Source organism: Chelonoidis abingdonii, chromosome 15, assembly GCF_003597395.2.
Source record: "Chelonoidis abingdonii isolate Lonesome George chromosome 15, CheloAbing_2.0, whole genome shotgun sequence".
Lineage (NCBI taxonomy): Eukaryota > Metazoa > Chordata > Testudines > Testudinidae > Chelonoidis > Chelonoidis abingdonii.
Window position 1 is genome coordinate 5,166,164 of NC_133783.1, and position 23,861 is coordinate 5,190,024.

A 23,861-nucleotide genomic window follows, 5' to 3' on the forward strand; every position below is an offset into this window, starting at 1 on the left:
AGCATAGACCAGCAAGATATGCTGTCAAGTTATCCCTCAAGATGATCCTTCCAGAAGTTCTGCAGGAGTGGAAGAGAGTTACTAGCTATACCGGTAGGGAAAGCCGTGCAGCTAGTCCTCATAACCTCCAGACAAAAACTGAGCTATTTCTCAACCTTATAGTTGGCTTTATTTCTCCCTCAGTCATAGATAACGGTCTGCAATGATGGCCTGGAGCATTCCCTGTTACCAGTCTGTAAGCATATATGTTACAGGGAAGCTATATTCTTTTACGGTCATGCAATTTCCATGTCTCCCTCATGTGCAGTGGGAATACCAACCACACTTTTCCTATAACTGCTGTCTCATTAAATTTTTGCACAAAAGAATGTTTTCCTTATTCAAATCTGGTGGGGGAAGGAGAGAGTAGAGGCTATGGCTTCACCATGCTGCCAACCACCATTCTGAGGTGGTGAACCAGTATTTGGAGTGGGATGAAGGTGGCAATGTTTACTAGGCAGAAACGGTGAGGGAAAGAGAAAGAAAAGCATGCAGGCCCATGGGCCTATACCTAAAAACAGTTGGCAGCAAGGGATTTCGCCTTGCCCTGCCCAAGCAGCCACCATTTTGGAAAGGTGTACAGGGAAGGGAGGAGGTGCAAATAGACAGCATGAATCGATGGAAGGAGGAAGGCAGGGACCATGGACTCGGAAAGGTGTCTAGTTCACATCCACTTACAATCCACCTTAGGGCAACTGGAACAGAAGCTAGCACAGCAGTACAGCGTAAGAACAACAAATTAAAACAGCATCCTATTAAGCAAATAATAAAATTTAGATGTGAAGGGCTGCTTGCGACAGGGCAGGAATTGGGCTCGCATTCTACTTGGCCAGCATCAGGGTGCTGAGTCCCAAAGCGATCCAGGCTTTCCATGGATATTTCTTCAGTGGCGTCTTTGTGTTCATCCCCTGATTACTCTTACAGGTCATCCTTTTGGGTGTGAAGAATTGTGGGGAAGAGGGAAAAGATGCTCCCAGCCCCAGTCTCCCTATACCTGACTCCATCTCCTAGCCGAACCAGTCCCAATCTCTTCTGACACCAACTCCCAATTCTTCTCTGCCCCTGCCTTGGCTCTTATCCCCTCTGCTTCTTCCTCCATGCTGCCTGGGCCCAGCAGGGGATCATTAAGAGCACAGGAAAGACAGGCTCATTGCTCTCAGTTCTGGTGCCCAGTCTGACTTGGACCCAGCACAGCCTGGAGTAGTAAATGCAGGGAAAGTCCTGCTAAGCCCCAGGCTGAAACAGGCCCAGTGTGAATGGACACTCTGTGGAATTAAATTGCACAGCTCTAGCAAGTCCCAACTGAGCATGTGCAAACTGCAATTTTTCAAATTCATAATATTTGGTCAAATGTGGTGGGATTTTCACAGGGACAACAGAAGGCACATCCCTGACAGAAAGGCCCTTCCCCACCTTCCAAATTCAAGTCCCTGCTTCAAAGCATCAGGGCACTAGAGTTTCTCCAAGAAAAGGTCACCAGAATTCTTTTAACATAGGCAAAACAACATATTTTCCTTAAACTTGTTCTTGGAAACAGCTGGATCATTTTGGCTGAAATGCCCCTGTCCTCCTCTCCATGACACCCTCACCCCCCGCCAAAAAAAGGGGGGGAGGGGGAGGAAAGAAAGAACTGATGCAGATACCCAGTATGTAAAATTTCAGCCCAAATGGTTAGAATTTGAGGTTCATAAGCATCTGAAAACAGGATCTTATAATGGGAAGTGTCAGGCTCCCTTAATAAAAAGGAGGGTACCTGCCCGGCCTATAATCGTGGATTTCTTGTCTCTCTAACAACCTGGAGTAATTTGTGGCGTTCTGGAACAATGATTTTCTTAGGTTGGCTTTTTTCATGTTTTCCTTTTTCAGAAAGAAGAATAAAAGGGTTACATTAATGGTTCTAGCTAGGTATTTATGAAGCTCCTCAAAACTGGTAGTTGGATGTGAAATAAAAGGTTAAGGGATCACAATTAAAAAAAATTGTGAGGGGCTTTGGGAGATTTTCAAAGACACAATTTACAATTTGAAAATTATTACAAGAACCCTAATTGCCATTTGTGCCTTTGAAAATACAAAGGGGGGGATTTAACATTGAGATTATTGTAGCCTGATTAATGATTAGTTATGAGATTATTAGAATACAACATGCATTTGGCACAGATGACAGGTTCTTTTACAGGCTGCTACTTAGAGTTAATTGAGAAGATGGAATTTGGTGAAGCACACAAACTTTATGAGCTTTAGTTAATATAGGCAAATATGTATATTATAATTGAAATCATAGAATAAACATAAGTATAAGATCAGTATAGTAAAGTGGTTTCCTGCACTGTGCATACACACAACCTTGCATTGTGCATACTTACAACTTTATGAAGACCACTGGAAACAAAGATGAAAGGAAAAGTAGTTGAAGCCTATCAGAAGCAAGGTCCTGATTCAGTCTGCACTATCTCGGGGACCCAACGAACCTCATCTTTTCCATCCCCAGCTTTATATAACCAGTTAGCTATTCAACCATATTTAATCATCTTCTGTGACCCCTAATAGATTATACCTTCCCATTATGTATAAATGGCATTCTGGGGTCCACAGCCACACCTCTAATAATTAATAACATCAGTTATTTCTTAATAATTCCTATGTTATTGTGGTTTAAGGGCCTAGTAACCAGATTGCTACAGCCCCCTCCAAAAAACCCCACCCTTTTTATTTTTGAAGAATAATGCAGTGTACTGTATTATTTGTAGTTACTTGTTTGTCTGTCCAAATGAGCATGCAGAATTTATGATCTGGGGTTATTTTCTTGGGCCTGCAAGTTTTAGCTAAAATTCAACCTTTTAGCATGACTTACTCCCACAAGTCCTCATACTAATAAAACAGCCTTTAGCCAGAGCAAATCCAACTATTTGTATTTTCCTATTTGCTGTTACAACTTTATAACTTTCATTATTATTCCTGTACGCATGTTTAGCAAACAAATTAAATTATATTTTACCCTAAATTATAAACCCTCTATGATCAGGTCGGGGATCAATGGTCAACGTTATTGTAAAATAATTTTTAAGCTCTTGTCCTCTAAAATGGTCTTGGATGACACATTAAACCCCTATTAAAAACCAGCAGTTTGCAAGATAGCAGTGTTAGGCTCTGATCTTGCAAAGTCTTAGGTACATCACATATGTGCTTAACTAGACACACTATCAGCAGTCTCTTGACTTCAGTGAGACTACTCACAATATGCAAAGTTAAGCATATACATAAAGCTTTGCAGAAATTTGAATCTGATGACTCAAGGCCCAATCTTGCTCCTATTGAAATTACTAGGAGCAAAATCAGTCCTAGAGGTAATTGCCAGTATGCAGACTTTTTGCTCTGCAGCCACTATTGTTCCTGTGTATGCATGCTCAGCAGCAAACGTTCTGAAATAAGATTCTGTCTCCCATGTTTAATAGATTCAGCTTAAACATCAGAGATCAGATAGAAGATTTAAATCTACAAGGCAGATGAAAATTTATAGCCTAACAGTCTACAGATTAAAAATATAGCTGATGTGCAAACCAAGTCCCTTGGCAGTATGTTTTCCTCTTAGTAATTCATATGCTCAAGTCAATATACCAGCATAATTAATTATGATGCTGAAAGATATCCATATATCTAGGGAAGAACAGAACCCAGTGCATGTATGGAACACCCATAGTTCATATTCAGAGCAGGACACACTGTTCCTTTGAGGCTGTATCTTAAGAGGGTTCAAAACTTGGGCAGCAACCAAAAATAAAGGCATTCAAACTTCATTTTTTAATTTGTGTTAACATCCTAGTATATATTTATTGCCAAAATGCAAGGTAATTAAGTCCATATTATAAACTGTGACTAAGGACACGGCCTACTTGAATTTTTTTTATATAAATATATTGACATTGTTCTTACAGAGCACCCTTTAAATAGTATTCCCTGACATAAAAAAAAAAAAAAAAAAGAGATTCCTTTAAAAAAAAATAAGGGTTTTACTCCTCCTTTGTTGTTGGCCCAAGAGTTCACCTACCAAACATACCCCTTTCTCCCCCCCTGCCCTTTTTTTTCTCTGCACACACCTGCCTACTGCCTCTTCTGCTTTAGTAGCAGCTTTGCTGCTATCCTTTTCCTGGCAAACAGCCTCTTCAGTATTGCCAAGCCTAAGCACTTAAAAATCACGAGTCAGACTTTCCACAAAATCATGAGATTTCCTCTGAAATCATGAGATTTTTAAATAAAAAACTCAAAGTATTGGTTTTACCTTCTGGTTTTTGAGCCTTTAGGATTAACGTTTTCAAGTTTCTCTCTGAAAGCAAGAAGGCTAGAAAAAATCTAGAATCTTCACAAGCACATGACTCCAGAAAAATTTCAAATATTTTGAAACTCACAATGAAGTTATGACTGCTGGCAACACTGGATCTGGAAAGGAGCATGAATACAAGCTCCCTCCAAGTACGGTGCATGGGAATGAGGCAAGTGACCATCAAAATAAGAATAAAGTTGGCTCTACACACGTATACAAACAAAAGTCAGGGAATTCCTGCCATCCTCCAAATCTTTTTTTCTGTTCTAATATTCTCAGGTGTTCCTTAGAACAAATAGGAGGCACATAATTTTCTAACAGAAGTGGATTTTTCAAGTTGATGTCCCTTTAATTAAAAAAAAAATTATTTGAAATTTATGTTTGTCTAATGGGTCAGGAGGCAGAAATCTCCCATTTATTCCGAGAACAGGAAAATGCCACAGTAAGTTTTCTCCATGCTGTCCAGTCAAAGTGCCTCAACTGGAAGGACCACCTCTTGAAATGAGATGGCTGCTCAGCTTCTAGGTCTTTCTGTCCTCGGATTTTCTGCCACAATTGCTAACCAGTGCCAAGTGTCACATGGATGTGTTAGTAAGAAAAGGAGAGCTAGAAAGACTGGCTCTCTTTCTGAAAGGTAAGAAACCATGAGTTAGAGGCTTTATGCAGGAATTACTGGGGCAAATGTCTGTGGCCTGTGTTATGCAAGAGATCAGACTAGATTATTATAATGGTTCCTTTTAGCCGTAACATTTATGAATCAGCACTTTATCTTACACAGGGCATCACAACTATTTTTGGGCACTACAGTGTGGGGCTGGATATGAACTAGTGGGCTGAACTGAAACCCAGACCAGGAAGAAGTGACTATTGCTCCCAGTGACTTTAATGGAATGGTCATCCAGACACCTGACATTAAAAAACAAAGGGCACAACAACGCTGCTTCCCACTTAATCTGTAGGAGCTACAGATTTACCTAGCTAAAGAGGAAGAAAAACCTTCCCCCCTAGGCTGAAATCTTTCATGACAAGTTTTAACATGAAGGGTTAACTGCAGTGTAGAGTTGAAGTGCTGGCCATTCACTAAGCAGAACCCCGCTTAGAGCTCTGTGCATGCACTGTTGCCTGGCTTCCTCAGAAAACTGCTTCCACAGGTGGACAATGAAGGAAAATTTGTTGACCTGCCATGCTTTGCAGACCCAGAGCGTAACTATGGTCTTTCAAGGATATCCTTTCCCTTTGTCAGCCACAGAGTTCCTCCTTTAAGCATTCAGTACTGTCCCCTTCCTGACAGCAAGGACCCTGACTCCACCCAGCCAGGAGCAGCGCCAGGTTTTTTGGCGCCCTAAGCGCAGGGCCGGCTCGCCGGTCCCACAGCTCCGTGGACCTGCCACAGGCGTCCCTGCGGATGCTCCACCGTAGCTGCGGGACCAGCAGACCCTCTGCAGGCATGCCTGCGGGAGGTCCACCGGAGCAGTCTGCCACCCTCCCAAATCCTGGGTTGCCTAAATGGAAGTGCCAGCCCTGCACCCAGCCTTGTTACCAGGATCTTTTGAATGAAGTTGGACCATTCTCTTTACCATCTTTAGGAGACAACATTCGGTGGTGGGGTTGCTTTCTTCCCCAGCTGAAACGCAGTTTTAGAAATTCAAAAGGGGCTGTTGCTTGAAGTTTGTTATGGGAATGTTTCCAGGCTGACAGGTCTGCTCTGGAGTTGAGCCCAGAGAGGCCATTTATACCAACCATTTGCTATTACTTCTTTTAGTACCAATGGGAGATTAGAAGCAAATGGCTGTCAAACATCTTATGGTGATCACTGGAATAGATACAATAGCCAAAAGAGAGTAGTAAAAGGACCACGCACATACTGATAATTTAGGTGAAAGACAAACGGGCACTTGAAAAAGGCAGGTGGCTTTAGTGGTTAAGATTCCTATGGTAAGTCACTAAATAGGGTTCCCAGAGCCCTTACCAAATGCATCATTTTACTTTATGAAAAAGCTCTTTTTTTTGGTTGTCATAGCAATATGTGTATTCAAACTAGATTTAAATCTAAGCAGTGCTGAAGACAACAAAGACAGTTTATTATTTTTTCTTCTACTCCTTTTCACATTTGAAGTATCGCTCCTGCAAAGACTTAACCATGTGCTTTCAATTTTACACCCTGTGACTAGTCCCCCTGGATCTCCAGCATAGCAGCAGAATTTATCCCCCTAACTCTAAGTCACTGAGAACATGTGTGACAATGGAAGGATCTTGGGCTAGATCCAAAGCCCCTTGAAGTTAATAGCAGTCCTATCAGTGGTTTTGATAGACTTTGGACCAGGCCCATAGCGGATTATCTACCAACTTATGAATTTTATTCCACTATTTAAAAAAAATGGATGGCACATATGTTTTAAAGGAAATATACAATGGGAGACAAGGAGACTGCTTTGACAGAGCATATAATCTTTACTGTTGGCTCTGAAGCCACTTAGGTGCGGGGAAAAATTAGGTATGAAAAATATGCAGATTTACAGAAGCACTTGTTTCATGAATTGTGGATGCAAACTCATGAATTTTAAGGCAGTGGTTACTTTGCTGCATAGAGTTGTTTCAGCATTCTGAATTCATATTTTTGTTTTTTCTCTGTGTATTATAAAGTAGTACCTTGATTTTGCATGATTTTTACAAATTTTTACAAATGGTGAAAGCCAGATAAATAAATTAGTACTGATGGTAACAATTGTCCCCAGTCCTATCCCTCCTCCCCAAGTCAATGAGAGCCCTTTATTGATTTCAGCAGGCTTTAAATGAAGCTCGAACTTTGTAATAAAAATCATACACAATACAACTGAATTATCAATTCTAAGAGTCCTAGGGATAGGTCTATAAAAAGACAAGCAGAGATTTTCCAGCCCCCCCATCACATCCTCCATGATACTTTTTCTCTAATACATGATGATAGCAAAGAGCTCCACTGCCAGCTTTGGCCCTGACCTAGTTCCTTGGACATCGATGGAGTCTTAGGGTACGTCTACACTACGGGATTATTCCAATTTTACATAAACCGGTTTTATAAAACAGACTGTATAAAGTTGAGTGCACGCGGCCACACTAAGCACATTAATTCAGCAGTGTGCGTCCATGGTCCCGAGGCTAGCGTCGATTTCTGGAGTGAGTTGCACTGTGGTAGCTAATTCCAATAGCTATCCATAGTTCCCGCAGTTCTCCCCTGCCCTTAGAATCTGGGTTGAGAGCCCAGTGGCTGATTGCGGGCAAAAATCATTGTCGCGGCGTGGTTCTGGGTAAATGTTGCTTTTCCTGGAGGAATGACTGACAACAGCAGACAATCATTCTTCTCGCCCTTTTTCCCTGGCATTGCCCTGGCAGATGCCATAGCACAGCAACCATGCGAGCCCATTTTCAGTTTTTTTTTTTTTTTTTTTTACACGGTCACTGTATGTGTACTGGATGCTGCGGACAGAGGCGATCTCCAGTGCTACACAGCAGCATTCATTTTGCTTTTGCATAATAGCAGAGATGGTTACCAGTCATTCTGTAGCCACTGCTGCCGGTTTTGTCTGAAATTGGCAATGAGATATGACGGTTATCTGATTACCTCTGTACTGTCTGCTATTATCATGAGTGCCCCTGGCTGAGATCGGCCGGGGCGCAAAGGCAAAACTGGGAATGACTCCCCTGATCAATCCCCTCCTTTATGGTATCTAAAAATACAGTCATATCCTGCCTAGAAATGGGGCAAGTGTACTAGAGAAACCAGTGTATCACGAGAGCACAGGTGCTCTGTGTCAGATCAAGCAGAATGATGAGCTACATGCCATTCACGGGGGGTGCCCCCTGCCACAACCACCCCAACTGTTGCTTCCCCTCCTCCCCAACCTTCCGGGCTACTGTGGCAGGTGTTCCATTCCCCCCCATTCTATGTCATGAATGTTTTATAAAGAAGAATGCAGGAATAAGAAACAGTAACTTGTCAGTTCAGATAAATGAGAGCGAGAGGCAGCCTCCCAGTGCATGAGGCACTACAGTCCAGCAGGACATTAAGCAGTGCGGCGGAGAGAAGCTCAGCATGCCGCTGCTAATGACCAGTCCAGGCAGTACAGAAATCGTTTTCTTTACACAGGAAAGGGAGGGAGCTGATGGAGCTCAGCAACCCCCAGTTGCTATGATTAGGATGGTTGTACCAGCTGTGTTCTGTACCATAATCTACTGGGAATGACGAGAAAATCAATCCTATTTTTCACCTAGGCGCCCCCTGCCACCGCCTCACCAGATAGCCAGCCAGGCAGCACTCCATCAAGGTTAGCAGGATACACATAGGACGGCTACGCAGTCCTTGACTCCATACCATCCTGCCGACTCAGCGGAGGGAGAGGAGCTGATACTGGCTCTTCATCTGCTGCCCAGCGACATCACGTCTTACCGTCAGTGCATTCAGTTAGACATAGTGTGGAATTTTGAAGGGAAGTCAAGAACCGATTTATTTCCCTATTCTGGCAAGTTCACCTATGACGGGCGTGACCGTAATAACTCTGTGCAAGCCTATTCCCTGAACCACGCCGGACAACGTGTTTTGTTGAACCTACAGCCCACTGGGAGCTCAGCCAATAAAAAAAAACCAACCAAACAGAATAAACCAAGAATGCAATACTTTTCAGAGACTAGCTGTGGACTGCTGGGAATAAGCAGCGATCTCCCTCAGTAACCAGCTCCACCTCCCTCCCTCCATCGAGCGTCACTTGAGTCTCTGCTTCCGTTACGCTTGTCACGCAGCCACACTGAGTGTAGCCTGGAAGATTTTTTTTTAAAAATGCTTTGGCATTCTTGCTTCTGGTACAGGGAGCTTGTGATAGAACAGAGATTTTTGACCCAAACACGGAGTCAGATCCATATCTTCCACGTATATGGTCCATGCTGAGAGCCTTATTTTGGACTATGGGGACATGCTTGGCAACCTGCGCTGATCACAGCTACACGCTGGCAAAACGGAAATGAAACAATCAAAAACTTTCGAGGGGCTCTTCCCTGTTTACCTGCCACTGCATCCGAGTTCAGATTGCTGTCGCACAGCGGCAGTCAAGCCAAGTGTGGCACTGTGGAGACCGCCCCCAGAGGCACAAATACTGATTGCTGTCCAGAGCGGTCACAGTGGTGCACTGTGGGATACCGCCCAGAGGCCAATACTGTCGATTTGCGGCCACACTAACCCTAATCCGATATGGTAATACTGATTTTAGCGCTACTCCTCTTGTCAGGGAGGAGTACAGAAACCAATTTAAAGAGCCCTTTATATCGATATAAAGGGCATGGTAGTGTGGAAGGGTACAGCGTTAAATCGGTTTAACGCTGCTAAAATCGGTTTAAACGCGTAGTGTAGACCAAGCCTTACAAATGACTTCAACAGGAGCAGGGACAGGCCCTACGCCTCTTTCTTGGGAAGGGGTAAAAAGAAGAACCACACAGGACAAATGCTAGTTGCATCATTTACTGAGCTTCTGGAAACTGCTCAGCCCATGATGACGGGACGAGATAAGAATCTAAATAAAAAAGAAAATGCTCTTTTATCAATCCTACATATCTCATTTATCTTACGTACTCATTTGATGGCAATCATAAAGTATGTGAGCACTCCATAATCTTTACACTACCGCTGTGAAGGAGTACTATGACCACCATTTGACAGATAGGGAACTGAGGCAAAAAGAGGCTCATACAGGAAGTCTCTGGCAAGAGCAGGGACCTGAAGCTTGGTGTCCCAAGTCCTAGGCTAGTGCCCTAAACACCAGACTACTCTTCCTTCCTATTACTTGTGCTTAACTCCTATTGACATTGGAGTTCAGTATGTGAAAGAACTGTAGAATTAGTTAAAAGGGAAGAGCACTGACAAGAGCACTACGTAGGGAAAAAACGTGTGCATTTTGAGAAGAATGAAATACAATCATCAATGAATAGAAAAGCAACACAAAGTTGATGCACAAAGTACAAACTCACTGCTCTGCGTAATCGTTATTTCCCCAGAAGTCACTCAAGTCCAGAGCTGTAATTTTGATGGCAATAAATATCTGCATCTAGCTGTGCCAGTGAAGTGTTTTTTCCTTCTGTGGTTTAATTGCCCTCAGGGGAAGGGTTCAGAGTAACCTTGCACGGCTGAGTTATGCAAGCCAGTGGCACAATATGGTTTACGTAGCTCTGTTACAGGGAAGCATTGTCACCACCAGTGACAGTCACTGTAGGCCCAGGGGGAGGAACGTCTATATGAGGAATGAGAACAGGGAGAAGAAACTAAATATAAAAAGAAATCACACAAGATTGGTAGCAGCAGATTCAGACAGAAGGATTAGAACCAATGTATCCCTCTCCTTAAGATGAAAACATTAAGGGCTTCCCATAACAAAGAGAAAGCAACATTTGTATAAGCAGCAAATCTTTTTAAGTATGGCTAATGGAAGCAAGGGGGTGATACAACCCTAAAGGATGTCCAGATTAAAAAAAACAAAAGCCACAAGCCAAGAGCATTTGCATTGGTACACTGGAAAGTGTGGGGGAAATGCAGTGTAGGGTGCTTGTTTCTCCTCCCCAGTGCACTTTTGCATGACAAGCAGGGCTGGTGTAACCACTAGGCGAACTAGGTGGTTGCCTAGGGGGCCAAGATTTGGGGGGCACCAAAAAGCAGTGCCCCCCTCGCATTTTTTTTGTTTACACTATTGCTCCCGGTGGGGGGATGGGCCACTCACAGCTGTGTTAGCACCTACTTCTGTGGGTGTCCTCTGCAACCATGGGCCCCACCGCCTCCCTCTGCCACGTCCCACAGCACTGCCTGCCCAAGGGCTGCTGGCTGCAGATCAGAGTGGGTGACATCAGCTCGCCTACAGTTGGCCTTATTGACAACAATGCAGTGGCAGGAGGAGGGGTGAGGGTGAGGGAAAGGAAGAGGAGACCGTGGCTACTGTCCACCTGCGGGGGTGGATCATGGCCCTGCCAGAGGATAAAGGGTTAAAGAGCTGCAAAAGTGTAACTGTCCTCACCATTTGCCACCTTCCAAGCCTTCAACCTCATCCATCCCTGCAACCCTGTGGAGCAGGTAAATAGAGCCTCATTTTTGGGGAAACTGGGGCAGAGAAGAGGGACGTGACTTGACCTGACCAAGGTCACCTGGGGAGTCATTGTCAGAGTCCTGCTTTGAACACAGGAGATCAAGGCTTCTAGTTCTGCTCTGGCTCAGACCATTAGACCAGAGGCCTTCCAGCCCTGAGCTCTGCACCTGCTCACACAAGGTATTAATCTGGGATTCAGGGGCAGCACATTGCAAGTTTTAGGTGAAGAAACATAGCTGTATCGAGCCCTTAGGGCTACAAGGAAAATCTTCCAAAGGTGATGGGCATCTAGCCGACACAGTTCTGTCTTCTTGAGTCTGCAGCCAGCCTGGGACAACAGCTCTACGAAGTGTGTCAGTAACTGTTAAGTCTAATTACGACACCATCAGAGCCAGATTTTCATGTAACATAGGTTACCAGGTGCATCGTGCACAAGCACTGCACGTGTGCGAGCAACTCAGGTTAAGTGCAGCTGAACCCTGGACAGGCTGCAGCACCCAAGAGATTTTTGTTCTCCCACTGACTGACAGCAGATGCACCAGTAACTTTACTAGGTAGAAGTTTAGTGACCATATTAGGGCCATATCCTCTCCACTCCCAGCATTGGGTCAACTGCACCTCATCATTCTCCTGATTGCTTGTATTGTTAGTGATGGGAGATCTGCTGTGGATTGAGGGGTGTATATGGACCTGCCTTTGCAGGCTCAGTCCTAGCCCAGCATTTGAAATAAATTGCCCTGAGTTTCAGAAGTACTAAGAACCCTGGAGTTCCCACAGACATCAGGGGAACTGCAGGTGCACAGCACCTCTGAAAATCAGGCCCAGAATGACACTGATGCCTCTGCCCTGGGCCAGGCTCTCTGAGTAAGAGGCTTTAGCAGCAGTTGGCATGGGGCAGAGTAAAGCAACCAGGACAGTCATGACGGAGGCTGGAACTCTGTCCTCACCTCACACCTGTGGGGAAGACAAGCCTTCAGACACCCCCTCCTGCCTGCATTGCCCTTTCCAGCCCAGGAGCAAAGAACCATTTCACACCTTTGCGCTGGGGGGAGCTGAAGCCCAGAACAGGGAAGTTACTTGCCTGAAGTCATCCAGTGAGTTGGTGCCAGGATGGTGAATAGAAGCCAGATCCCAGCTCCCAGCTCTGTGCTCTGATCCCCAAAACAGCCCTTTCCGGATCCAAGGGGCAGGGGGCAGAAAGGACTCTAGCCATGTGCAGGAGACCCAAGGCCATTTATTTTCATTAAATATGTAGACTAACTAATGAAATTAATAAATTTTCAAGCTGAATGTGTATTAATTCTAATGAACAATGCCACATTATGCAGTATTCATTTTTTGAAAGTTTATAATAAGCGATGCTCCAGTGGGAGGGGAGGTGCAAGGTGAAAGTTTTGCCTTGGGTGCAAAATATCCTTGCACCAGCCCTGGTGACAATGGCACTATACTTCGCACTCCCTTTAGAGACAGAGGTGAAAGTAAGCCAGTACGGGCTGGTATGGTTGTGCCGGCAAGAGCTGGTATGCCGCGCTGGACTGGACCAGCTTCTTTGGCAGTGATTTAAAGGGCTCAGTGCTCCTGCCACTGCAGGGAGCCCTTTAAATCGCTGCTGGAGCCCTGCTGCCACTGGGGTAGCAGCAGCAGGGCTTTGGCAGGGATTTAAAGGGCCAGAGGCTCTGGCCCAGACCTAGCCTGAGCCCTGCCATCCTGGGGTAGTGGCGGCAGGGCTCCTTTTTGCAAGACTGTCATATATATACTCACCCTTATCCTTCGAGGCATGAGCATGACTTACCTAAGCTTCCGTATGGCCTAGCCCTCTCCTCACTTTATTTGCTCCCCGCTGTTTCATTGTGTTTTGTTTAAACTTTAGAATGCAAGTTCTCTCAGGCAGGGACCACACATTTATATTAGTCTGCCTGGTGCCTAGCACATTTTTGAACGCTCGGCGAATAAGCAACAGTATAGTGTTAAAAAATCATTGATCACACCTCAAATCACAAGAAGTTTAAAAATCATTTTGGTACGTAATATGTGTTAGTGTCTTTCTTAACCTTTTGACTCTTTACAGTGCACTCTGCTCATGTTTCAAGCTTTTCTCTGCAACCATGAGGGTTAGAAGCTTTTTAAGAAAGCTGCAGTTGAGAGTCTCATATAATCACATGACTCCAGAGCCTGGGGCTGTAAGAAAAATCATCAGATATCATGAGACTCTGGATGAAATTGCAAGTTGGCTGACTAATAATCAACAGTTTAGTGCAGGAAGTGAAGACTATGTTCAATTCATACCACAGAGGAGGTCTTAGGCCAGAATAATGTATTCACAAATACTAGAATTTGACTCGGGTTTCAACAAACCTATCCTTAGGATAAGTTTTAGAGGGGTCTCCAATGACTGTTAGAGGTCAGGGCCCCATTGTAATATCTCAACCAGAAGATGCAAATCCAGCAGGGACACCTACCACCATACGGGATAACTAAAAGAAGAGTGTACCTATTGAATCAATTCCAGCAGCACCTGTGTGCTCCCATAGATCTGGTATCGAAATACTCAAACTCTTGAGCCCTGCTCACTTTATAAACTCTGACAGGATCACAGGACTTGGTGTTATGACTTTCCGACATAAACCACAAACAAGAGATTAGACCTAATTTTTAACTTCAATAAGGAATAGCTTTCTTCTAATTTTTTAATGGATTCTTGATCTAATCCTAATATGAAATGTTCCAGTTAAGCCTTTTTATTTAATGGGAGATAAATTCCAGCTTACCTTGTTCTAATTCATGATGGCATTTCTATATGCTGCCCCAGCAGCAAGACTTACATTAAGATAAAGCTTCCTTGCAGTAAGGATTTTCCAAGACTGCTCATCATTTGTCTGTGTGCGTCAACACTACCAGGCTGCTTCTGACTCACCCTCACAGTTGTCTACATATTCCCCCAGCTTCTTATTTAGCAGGTGGAAATGTAGACTGTGCTAAAATCCAACAGAAGCAGCAGTTTTTGCCCTGCACTACAGATGGTCAAAATGTCACAGATCTGCTGCTTTGGTTTTCATGCAGCTGGCTGAATAAAGATTACAGACAAATCATTTATTTGATGACCAAAGCGAACAATTCAACTCTGTTATTCATCGATATTGATGCATTGCCACCAGAGGCATCATTTCAGAAAAATTCAGGGGGAGGCCCAGTTGTGTCAGCACATAGAATGTTCTCTGACCCCAACAGCATCACCAATGAGAAGAACTAGGCAATTATTGCTTTCCTATTGACTGGATCCAAAATCTGGGCTGGGAGCAAAAAGTGGAAACTATAACAGAGCATGTTGACCTATGACAAGTCTGGAGAGGTGGCAAAGCCAGGCTTGGGGAGAGTATGGACAGCTGACCTCCTTGCCCTATAGCAAATGACGTTGATTGCCACCTTGTCACAGCATGTGTGTTTTTAAGGATCAGTGATCAAACAATAGTCTCTGGGCATATTAATTGCCAGTGAGAGCAGTCAAATGATAGGAGCAGGGTCATAGGTAGCAGATGCCTGTGTTCCATTCCCAGCTATGTCACTGCCTCACTGGGACTCTGTAATGGTCCTCACTCAGGGGTCTGGTTGAGGAGCATGGTCTAGTGGCCACAGCTGCAAGCCCTGACTGCCAAGGGGGTTGCGGGGAGGAGAGTCTGGGCCCTCTCACTCTATTGGGCTCCAACCCAGGGCCCTTTAGGCTACCAATAGTCTGGCAACGAAGGCTGCTTAAGGCTGTCCTTCCTGGGCCAAGGCTTAATCCAAGGCCTTCCCCAGGTGGGGAAATCCTAACCACAGTAAGTAGAGGAAGTTACCAATGTCTAAGGTCCACATGATATCCCTCTCTGGTTGTCTCCGGGGTGTCTCTCACAGAGGGCCCCTTTGGGCAGCTGTGTCAGCCTTTAGACTTCCCTCTACCCTGTGCTGTGCTGCTGGAGCTCTCTGCTCACCTCCAGCTCTGCACCCAAATGAACTAATTCCCTGTCTTTTAATTCCTCCAGGAAATGGAGCATTTGCTGCAAGGGTGGGTGTGTGCACGCACACGCGCATGCCAGGTGGGGGCAGGGGGGGAATAAAGGGGGGGAGCTAGCTGAGCCTAAACTAATCCCTTATCCCCTTATTGTCCCATTGTGGGGTTTGTACACCCTATCACAGACTCCTTGTGGAAATTACTAATATCCATGGTTCAGGCTACCTGCTCGGATAGAGTGCGTTATCCACTTTTACTTACCTCTCTCTCAGGTACTACATGAGGCTGATTTTTCGTGTTTGTACACTGCTTTGAGATACAGCAGACCTGAAGTGCAGTAATTCCACACCCATCCCTTGCTTCTTACACTCTTCCTCATCTTTTCATTAGGGCTGTCAAGCGATAAAAAAATAATCGCAATTAATGGATGATTAAAAAAATAGTCATGATTAATTGCAGTTTTAATCCCACTGTTAAACAATAGACCACCAATTTAAATGTATTATGAATATTTTTGGATTTTTTTTACATTACAACACAGAATAGAAAGTGTACAGTGCTTCCTTTATTTTTTTTAATTACAAATATTTACACTGTAGAAAAGAAACAAAATACTATTTTTCAATTCACCTCATTCAAATACTCTAGTGCAATCTCTATTGTGAAAGTCTAATTTACAAAAAAAATTTTTTTTAACACAACTGCACTGAAGAACAAATTAGTGTAAAACTTTAGAACCTACAAATTCACTCAATCCTACCTCTTGTTCAGCCAATCACTATGCCAAACAAGTTTGGTTACAATTTGCAGGAGATAATGATGCCCACTTCTTATGTACAATGTCAACTGGAAGTGAGAACAGGCATTCACATGGCACTGTTGTAATATAAAGTGAGCACTGTACACTTTGTATTCTGTATTATAATTGAAATCAATATATTTGAAAAATGTAGAAAAACATTAAAAATATGGTGACAAAGTTCCTCCTCTACTTGGCAAGTCCTGCGATTATTGGCAGATTTGCTCACCTCAGTGATCTTCTCCACAGTCTGGATCAACTCCTCCTGTGTCTGATCAGGAACTGGGAGGTTTGGGGGGAACCCAGGCCCGCCCTCTACTCCGGGTTCCAGCCCAGGGCCCTGTGGATTGCAGCTGTCTATAGAGCCTCTTGTAACAGCTACAACTCCCTGGGCTACTTCCCCATGGCCTCCTCCAAACACCTTCTTTATCCTCACTACAGGACCTTCCTCCTGGTGTCTGAGAACGCTTGTACTCTTTAGTCCTCCAGCAGCACACCCTCTCACTCTCAGCTCCTTGTGCCTCTTGCTTCCAGCTCTTCACACGCACTTCCTCTCCTCTGGGGGTGATACAACCCTAAAGGATGTCCAGATTAAAAAAAACAAAAGCCACAAGCCAAGAGCATTTGCATTGGTACACTGGAAAGTGTGGGGGAAATGCAGTGTAGGGTGCTTGTTTCTCCTCCCCAGTGCACTTTTGCATGACAAGCAGGGCTGGTGTAACCACTAGGCGAACTAGGTGGTTGCCTAGGGGGCCCACGAACAGAAACAGAAAACTACTCATCCAGTGACCAGTATATTTGCCCTCTACCACACTCCTGTACCCCACTGGTCTGGGTCTGTCACAATATTTACAATAAATTTAAATTGGTATTCTATTAACAGTGCAATTAAAACTGCAATTAATCATGACTTTTTAATTGTTAATTTGTTTTGCATTAACTGCAATTAATGGACAGTCCTACTTTTCACTTTACTACTTCCTTTCCACCCTCACAACGTAGTTTCCTCAGCAACCCTGGCCCCTCCGCCTAGAAAAAAACATTTTATTCTTGTGCAAGCCCTCCCCTTAATTCTCCCTCACATCTCGCTTCTCAAGCGATCAGTTTAATTTTAATAATCTCTCCATCTCTCTGCAGCTAGCCTGTCCTCTAGCGTCTCCTTGTATTTGTCTGGTTGAATTTGAAGACCAGTCCTGAGATGTGGAGCATCCTCAGCTGCCATTGAGTGCGGTGGGAATAGTGGATGCTCAATATGTTGCAGGCTTGGGGTGGGAAACATCTCTTACCCTGTTTGTTAAGCATTGCATACATTTAGTGCATTACATATGGGGATTTCAACATCTTAAACAGTTCCAGTTTAGGAGAAGCAGCTCAAGATAAAGGCTTTTCATATCACCTCATCACATTTCTCTACTTCAAATCATACGGACTCTGTTCAAAGTCTCCATTTTCAGGTTTGACAAGTTATGTTGACGAGGTAATAGCCTAGCCCTGTTAAGTCTATTCTCAAAAAGAGGTCAGACAACACAGGCATCTGAACAGCTTGTGTTGTTTAACATGAGACAAGATCTGAATCATTCTAAGGTTAAGGTCAATGGTATCCCTGGCCATCATCAGCCAACATGGGTTCTTCTTCAAAAGAGCACTGTGAAATAAGTACGTGAAAGGAACTGGCTTGCAAGCAATCACTGAATTTGTGTTAGCTTTAAAACAATTAAGCAGAATGAATCTCTTAACTACTTCTGTGTTTTCAGTTGTCTATACTCACAGAAGATTACCTGCTTAATATGGTTTTCAGTCCTACGTGTCAGTCACAGCAACATTGTCTTTAATCATCTAATCATTACTTTTACATTAGTGAAGCAGCTCAAACATTACGGTTACTCGGCTGGGTGGCAAAACCTCATGCTTTGGAAAAGCTTTTGGAACAATTATTTAAGTGCTTGCTACCAAGAACAAGCGAGTTTGTAACTTTTGATTAGCCTGGGGGAGGGGCAAGCAGGGGTACTCTATCCACTCTCTATTTCCTTGGAAATTGGCCTCTCCCTTGCAAAGTATAATCCACTATGTATCCTGGGGAATGACCACATCCCTTCACTCTTGAAGTCATCTCTTTGCTCACCCTTGCTCCCACCCAGACAACCATAAAAATCAGGGCCAATTTTCTGGCCAGAAGGAACAAGCATAGTTTCTTCAAGACTCACTGGAGCCAAAGACTAGACACTTCGTGATTTGGGTTTTCCCCAAAGTGCTCTCCTCATCTTAATATTCTTTGTAATGTGAATAATTTTACCTTGTTATTTTTCTTCTCATGGATATGCTTCTGCTTTGACATTGCAAATGCAATCAAAATCATCATACACACCACAATTCCTCCTATGTAATAAATATCTACTCCAATCTTCTCCTTCTAAAAACTGAATGCTGCTCTCTAGTGGTAATTGAGTATCTAACTACTTGTTATATTAAATGGAGAGCAATCATTGGAGGAATGCTTTTCTTGGGTTCATAAGGGTGTATGGCAAAACTTTCTTTAGATCAGTCTGTATTACAACAGCGGTTCTCAACCTTTTTCAACTGGTGGGCACCGGACAATGAGCCATGGAGGACCGTGGCAGTGGACGAGCATCTGCTGAAATGCCACCGACAAGCAGCATCATCCAAAGGTATTGCTGCTGAATTTTGGTGGCAATGCCTCTGGATGACACTGTTTGTCATCAGCAAGTAGTGTCATCCAGAGGCGTTGCGGCCTAATTTCAGTGGCATTTTGACAAGTGCTCGTCCGTCGGCCAGTATGCGGGCGCACTTAAGATGCTCCAGTGGGCGCCATGGTGCATGCGGGCACCACATTGGGGACCCCTGCCATACAAGGTCAAGCAAGTGCAGGAGACCTCTGCTTGTTTTCATGAGCACTCCCACAATAGAGTACCATGGTTCTTTAAAACTGAAGGACAATCTCTTATTCTTTCAATTTACCCCTCTAGGGATTAATCTTGAAGAACACTTTATAGTTAAAGGGGCAGAATCAATGCTGTGGTCACAGCTGAAGAACACACCTAGATATTTTTACATGTAGTTTACATAATAGCTTTCTGCATATTTGTTCAGCTGGCTAATGCTTCTAATTGATTCTATTCATGTATTGTACAAATGCTAAGTAGCCCACTTAGGAAAGATCAATCAGATGTACACATTCAAAATAGGAAATGACTGCCTAGGAAAGAGTACTGCGAAAAGAGATCTGGGGCAAGGGGCGGCATCGTGGAGCACAAGCTAAATATGAGTCAGTAACTGTTGCAAAAAAAACAAAAAAGCATCCTTCTGGGATGTATTAGTAAGTGTTGTAAGCAAGACACGAAATAATTCTTCCACTCTACGCTGATTAGGCCTCATCTGGAGTATTGTGTCCAGTTCTGGGCACCACATTTCAGGAAAGAGGTGGACAACAGAAAGAGCAACAAAAATGATTAAAGGTCTAGAAAACATGACCTATGAGGGATGATGGAAAAAATCGTGTTTGTTTGGTCTGGAAAAGAGAAGACAGGGGACATAACAGTTTTCAAATACATAAATGGAGGACGGAGAAAAATTGTTCTCTTTAACCTGAGAAGATAGGACAAGAAGCAATGGGCTTGAATTGCAGCAAAGATGGTTTAGGTTGGACATTAGGAAAAACTGTCAGGGTGGTTAAGCACTGGAATAAATTGCCTAGGGAGGTTGTAGAATCTCCATCATTGAACATTTTTAAGAGCAGGTTAGACAAACACCTGTCAGGGATGATCTAGATAATACTTAGTCCTGCCTTGAGTGCAGGGGACTGGCTTAAAGACATCTCAAGGTCGCTTCCCATCAGAGACAACGCATGGGTGGGGGCACGCAAGGTCATATCCTCCCCCCTCCCCATTTGCTGTTGGCTTGTAATGAGCATGCTCACACAGACTGACCATATTCAATGACATTGCTGAAGCCAGCTGCCCTCACTCTGCCCACCCATTATCGGCAAGCACTGGTCATCTCTGCTTCCAGTCCTACGATTCTGATTGTACTGCAGGAATTGAGCAGGTTGGGTTTCTCTCTGCAACTTTACTTACTGGCTACACTCACCAAGAGTTGAATATGTAAGACTGTTAGCTAAGTGCTTTGAAGATAGAAATGATTATTTATTAAGTATATGCCAGATCATTTCACTCGCACTTACATGCCAATCCTATACAGAACTATAGTTCACCTGCTGTAGGTTCCAAGGATATACCTGTCCACAAGTTCACTGCTTCACAATTGGCTATTAAACTCATGTAAAAAGCATACTATCTTGCTCCATTAACTTAGTCTAAAATTTGGTTGATGGGTACTTGGGAATTGTAAGTAATACCTGGAAAAAATTCAGGAAATATTTTGCTGTATTTTATTTTGCAATTGCACATTATAATATAGTATCTGTCATATTGATTTTGTATTAATTATGGGGAAGATCTAATACTACATTAGCTTTTTTTAACTTAATGTAGGCAAGATGACTTAACTCTAGGTTTATTCCCAGCTTTGCCAACTCACTGACGTCTCAGTAAAGTCTCTTATATGCTTTGGTTTTTCCATCTGCAAAATGTGGATGATACATTTCTGAAATAATTTCCAGAAAAAAAAAAAAGTGTTACGTTTTAAAGATTATACTTATTACATAGCACCTTCCCCAGAAAGTTTGGTTCTCTCTTCAGTAGTTTATTGTGGCACACAAGTTCCTTTTTCTTTGCATAATATTTTCACCCTAAATAGTTTTGTATTAAAAACATAACTCAGGGAACAGACAGTTAAGGCGTATTTGTCAAGGATAAAGATTATGAAATCTTATTCCACTGGTTTAAGTTATGAGCCTCTTCTGTAACCATGATAATTTTGTCAGGTTTCTATACACATCTGTCAGAACTATCTGGGGTACATACGTTATTAGAGAGAGTAATGTAATACAGGCTTGCAAGACTATCAGGAACACTCACCAGGCCACCCTTAACACCAAACACCTGTAACCCTCTCCCCTGATTTATTCACATCCCTCTGCATATTCTTAGTCCACTCCTTCGACCCATATGCACAGATATCATAGCAGCATACCTCATAGCAAGCTCTCAACTCTCCATGCCTATATCACCCTGCTTGGCTCCTCCACTTGACTTGTCCTATTACCCTCTCCACTCAGTCACCCTGCAGCTCCCCCAACTCACTAACATTCTCCCACTACTGCTGAATTCACTGGCCTGTCTCTCCTCCCTCTTCATCACCAAATCTGATAAACTGCTGCTGAGAACAAAACAACTGCAGGGATGGCCTTAGCACCTTTCCATCCCTTTGGACCCCAATCTTCTCATCAGCTGCCTTAGCTCTGTGCTGCATGCAACCCACTTTTTCAGCCCCACAGAGGGACCAGGGATTCTGCTCTACCTAAAGCCCCATCTAAGGAATAGCCATAGAGCAGCTGGGGTCTTTGCCCCCTACTGTGTAGGTGATAAAGGCGGCAGGTTTCTTTCCCTAGGGAGGCAGAGGGGTAGGAACAGTCTAGGACCGGCTGTGGGAGAATGGGGCAGGACAACAGAGAAGGGGTGCTCTAGGATAGGCCTCTACAGTAGAACAGGTTGGGAAATGTTACCCCCCGCCAACCCCCAAACCTCAACGAAAATTAATATAATGTGTTTAATTTTTTGATGAAACACTGATTTGGAAATCACAGGGCTTCATGCTCCCATTTTCCTCTTTAGGCAAGGCCACCTGGTCAGATCACATCTCCCACTTGCACCACAGAGGGCAAGCATGGAGTTGGGGAAGGTTGAAAGTGAAAGGATTCATGGAAGATGTAGTCTGGATGGGGAGCCCAGCTCAGAAGACAATGGGGACATGAAATAACTCAGCTACAGTCCCCATGAAGCAGTGTGGCAGCGTTTCCAAAATGAACAATTTGGTTTGACCAAAACGTTTTATGATAAAAAAATAAAGAACATTTCTGCAGAACAGACTCTAAATGCAAAAATTTTTAGTCAAAAAACCCAGTTTTCAAAATTTCCAGTTTTAGACTGAAGGTAAGTGATGGGAGAGAAGTTGGCCTGACCCAGAAAGAGTGCAGCCCAGGGCAACTGCTAGTCTTCAGTGCCCCTGTAAACAGGCCCAGAGTAGGGAAGAGTCCAGAAGTGCCAGAAGGGGACCATTGCAGCTGCTTCTCCATTTGCTCAGTTGCACAGCAGAGGCCCACATGGTTCCAAAGTGTCACAGTTTTACTACAGGTCTTGCAATATTTAGTGTTTTCCTTAACACCTTAGCTCATGGAGACTAATTATTACATGGGACTCTGCTTTCAAAAATCCATCAAGGAAAGGTTTTAGTTATGGTTGTGGAGAATTTTTTTTTTTTTTTTTTTTTTTTTTTTAAACATGAAGCCTAAAGGCTAAAAACCAGGAGGCAAACGTAAGAAACCCATTTTTAAAATTTTTTTTTTAAAGACAGTCTCATGATTTTAATGCTTGAGGTTGGCAACGCAGGAGGGAGGAACGCTCCCCCTTCAGCCTGACAGTGAAACAGCTACAGTTGCTCTCAACTGCTTGGCTGCAGCAGCATTGGTTACACTGTATCATAGTTCAGATTCTATTGTAATCATAGACCTTAAGTGCTTGTATTCTGCAGAAGCTCGATGCATTGGTAATACACATATGGAGAAGCATTCGAAAGCAATTAAGTCAGCATTTGAAACAAGTACTTATTAGCTGCAACCAGATGGGTCTGATATAAGTTGAGACGAAAGATCCTGCAACATCAATTTGGTTTTAAAAAAATGAAGTGAGAAATAGAGATGGAGTCTCATCAGAATCCTGTGAAATATTTTGAAATTTAGTTTGGCTTTACTGAATTGACCATAACCCCCTCAAATAACTGCCTAGGAGCAAAGCCCACACTATTCGGTTTATTAAGATTGATTTGCAAGTTTAATTTTTTGGATTTCCCTTTGCTATTTTTATCAATATTTTTGGGTTGAAGAGATTGTCAAGTACACAGTCTGGTTAGAACGGGCATTCAACATAAATTCATGTTTAACTCAGTCTGTATCTGCTGTACAGAGCAGGAAACATCTGGATCTTGCACTACAGATCCACTTCAATTGCTGTCTAAAACCAGAATACTTGAGAAGACATTGGTAGGGCTAGTTTCTTGTTAGTATTCATGAACTGACTTATAAGTTTTGCATTGCAGACCTGAATTAACCACGTAGTGTACTTGTAAGGTATCACAGAGAGCTTTGTTCAGTGGTGCCTTACAAAAATAAGATGTGATTTGACATTAAAGATTAGCTGTGGAAATGCACTGCAGCAGGTTGAATTTAAAGGCCTGTAGCCAGCACGTTTTCCAGCCATGAATCAATTGCAAGGAGTCCATTCATGTTTTCAATGTACGGAGCACTACATAGTCAACATCAACTGTAATTTTTTGTCAGTGCAAGTATTTTTCTAGTATTGAAGCAATGTGTTAAGTCTTCAAAATGATTGGATTCCAGTTATTGGATACAGATTTAAAATATCTGATAATTCTAATCTGCCTGAATTATTTTAAATATATGAAGGAGAAAGAGGCCAGGTCACCATC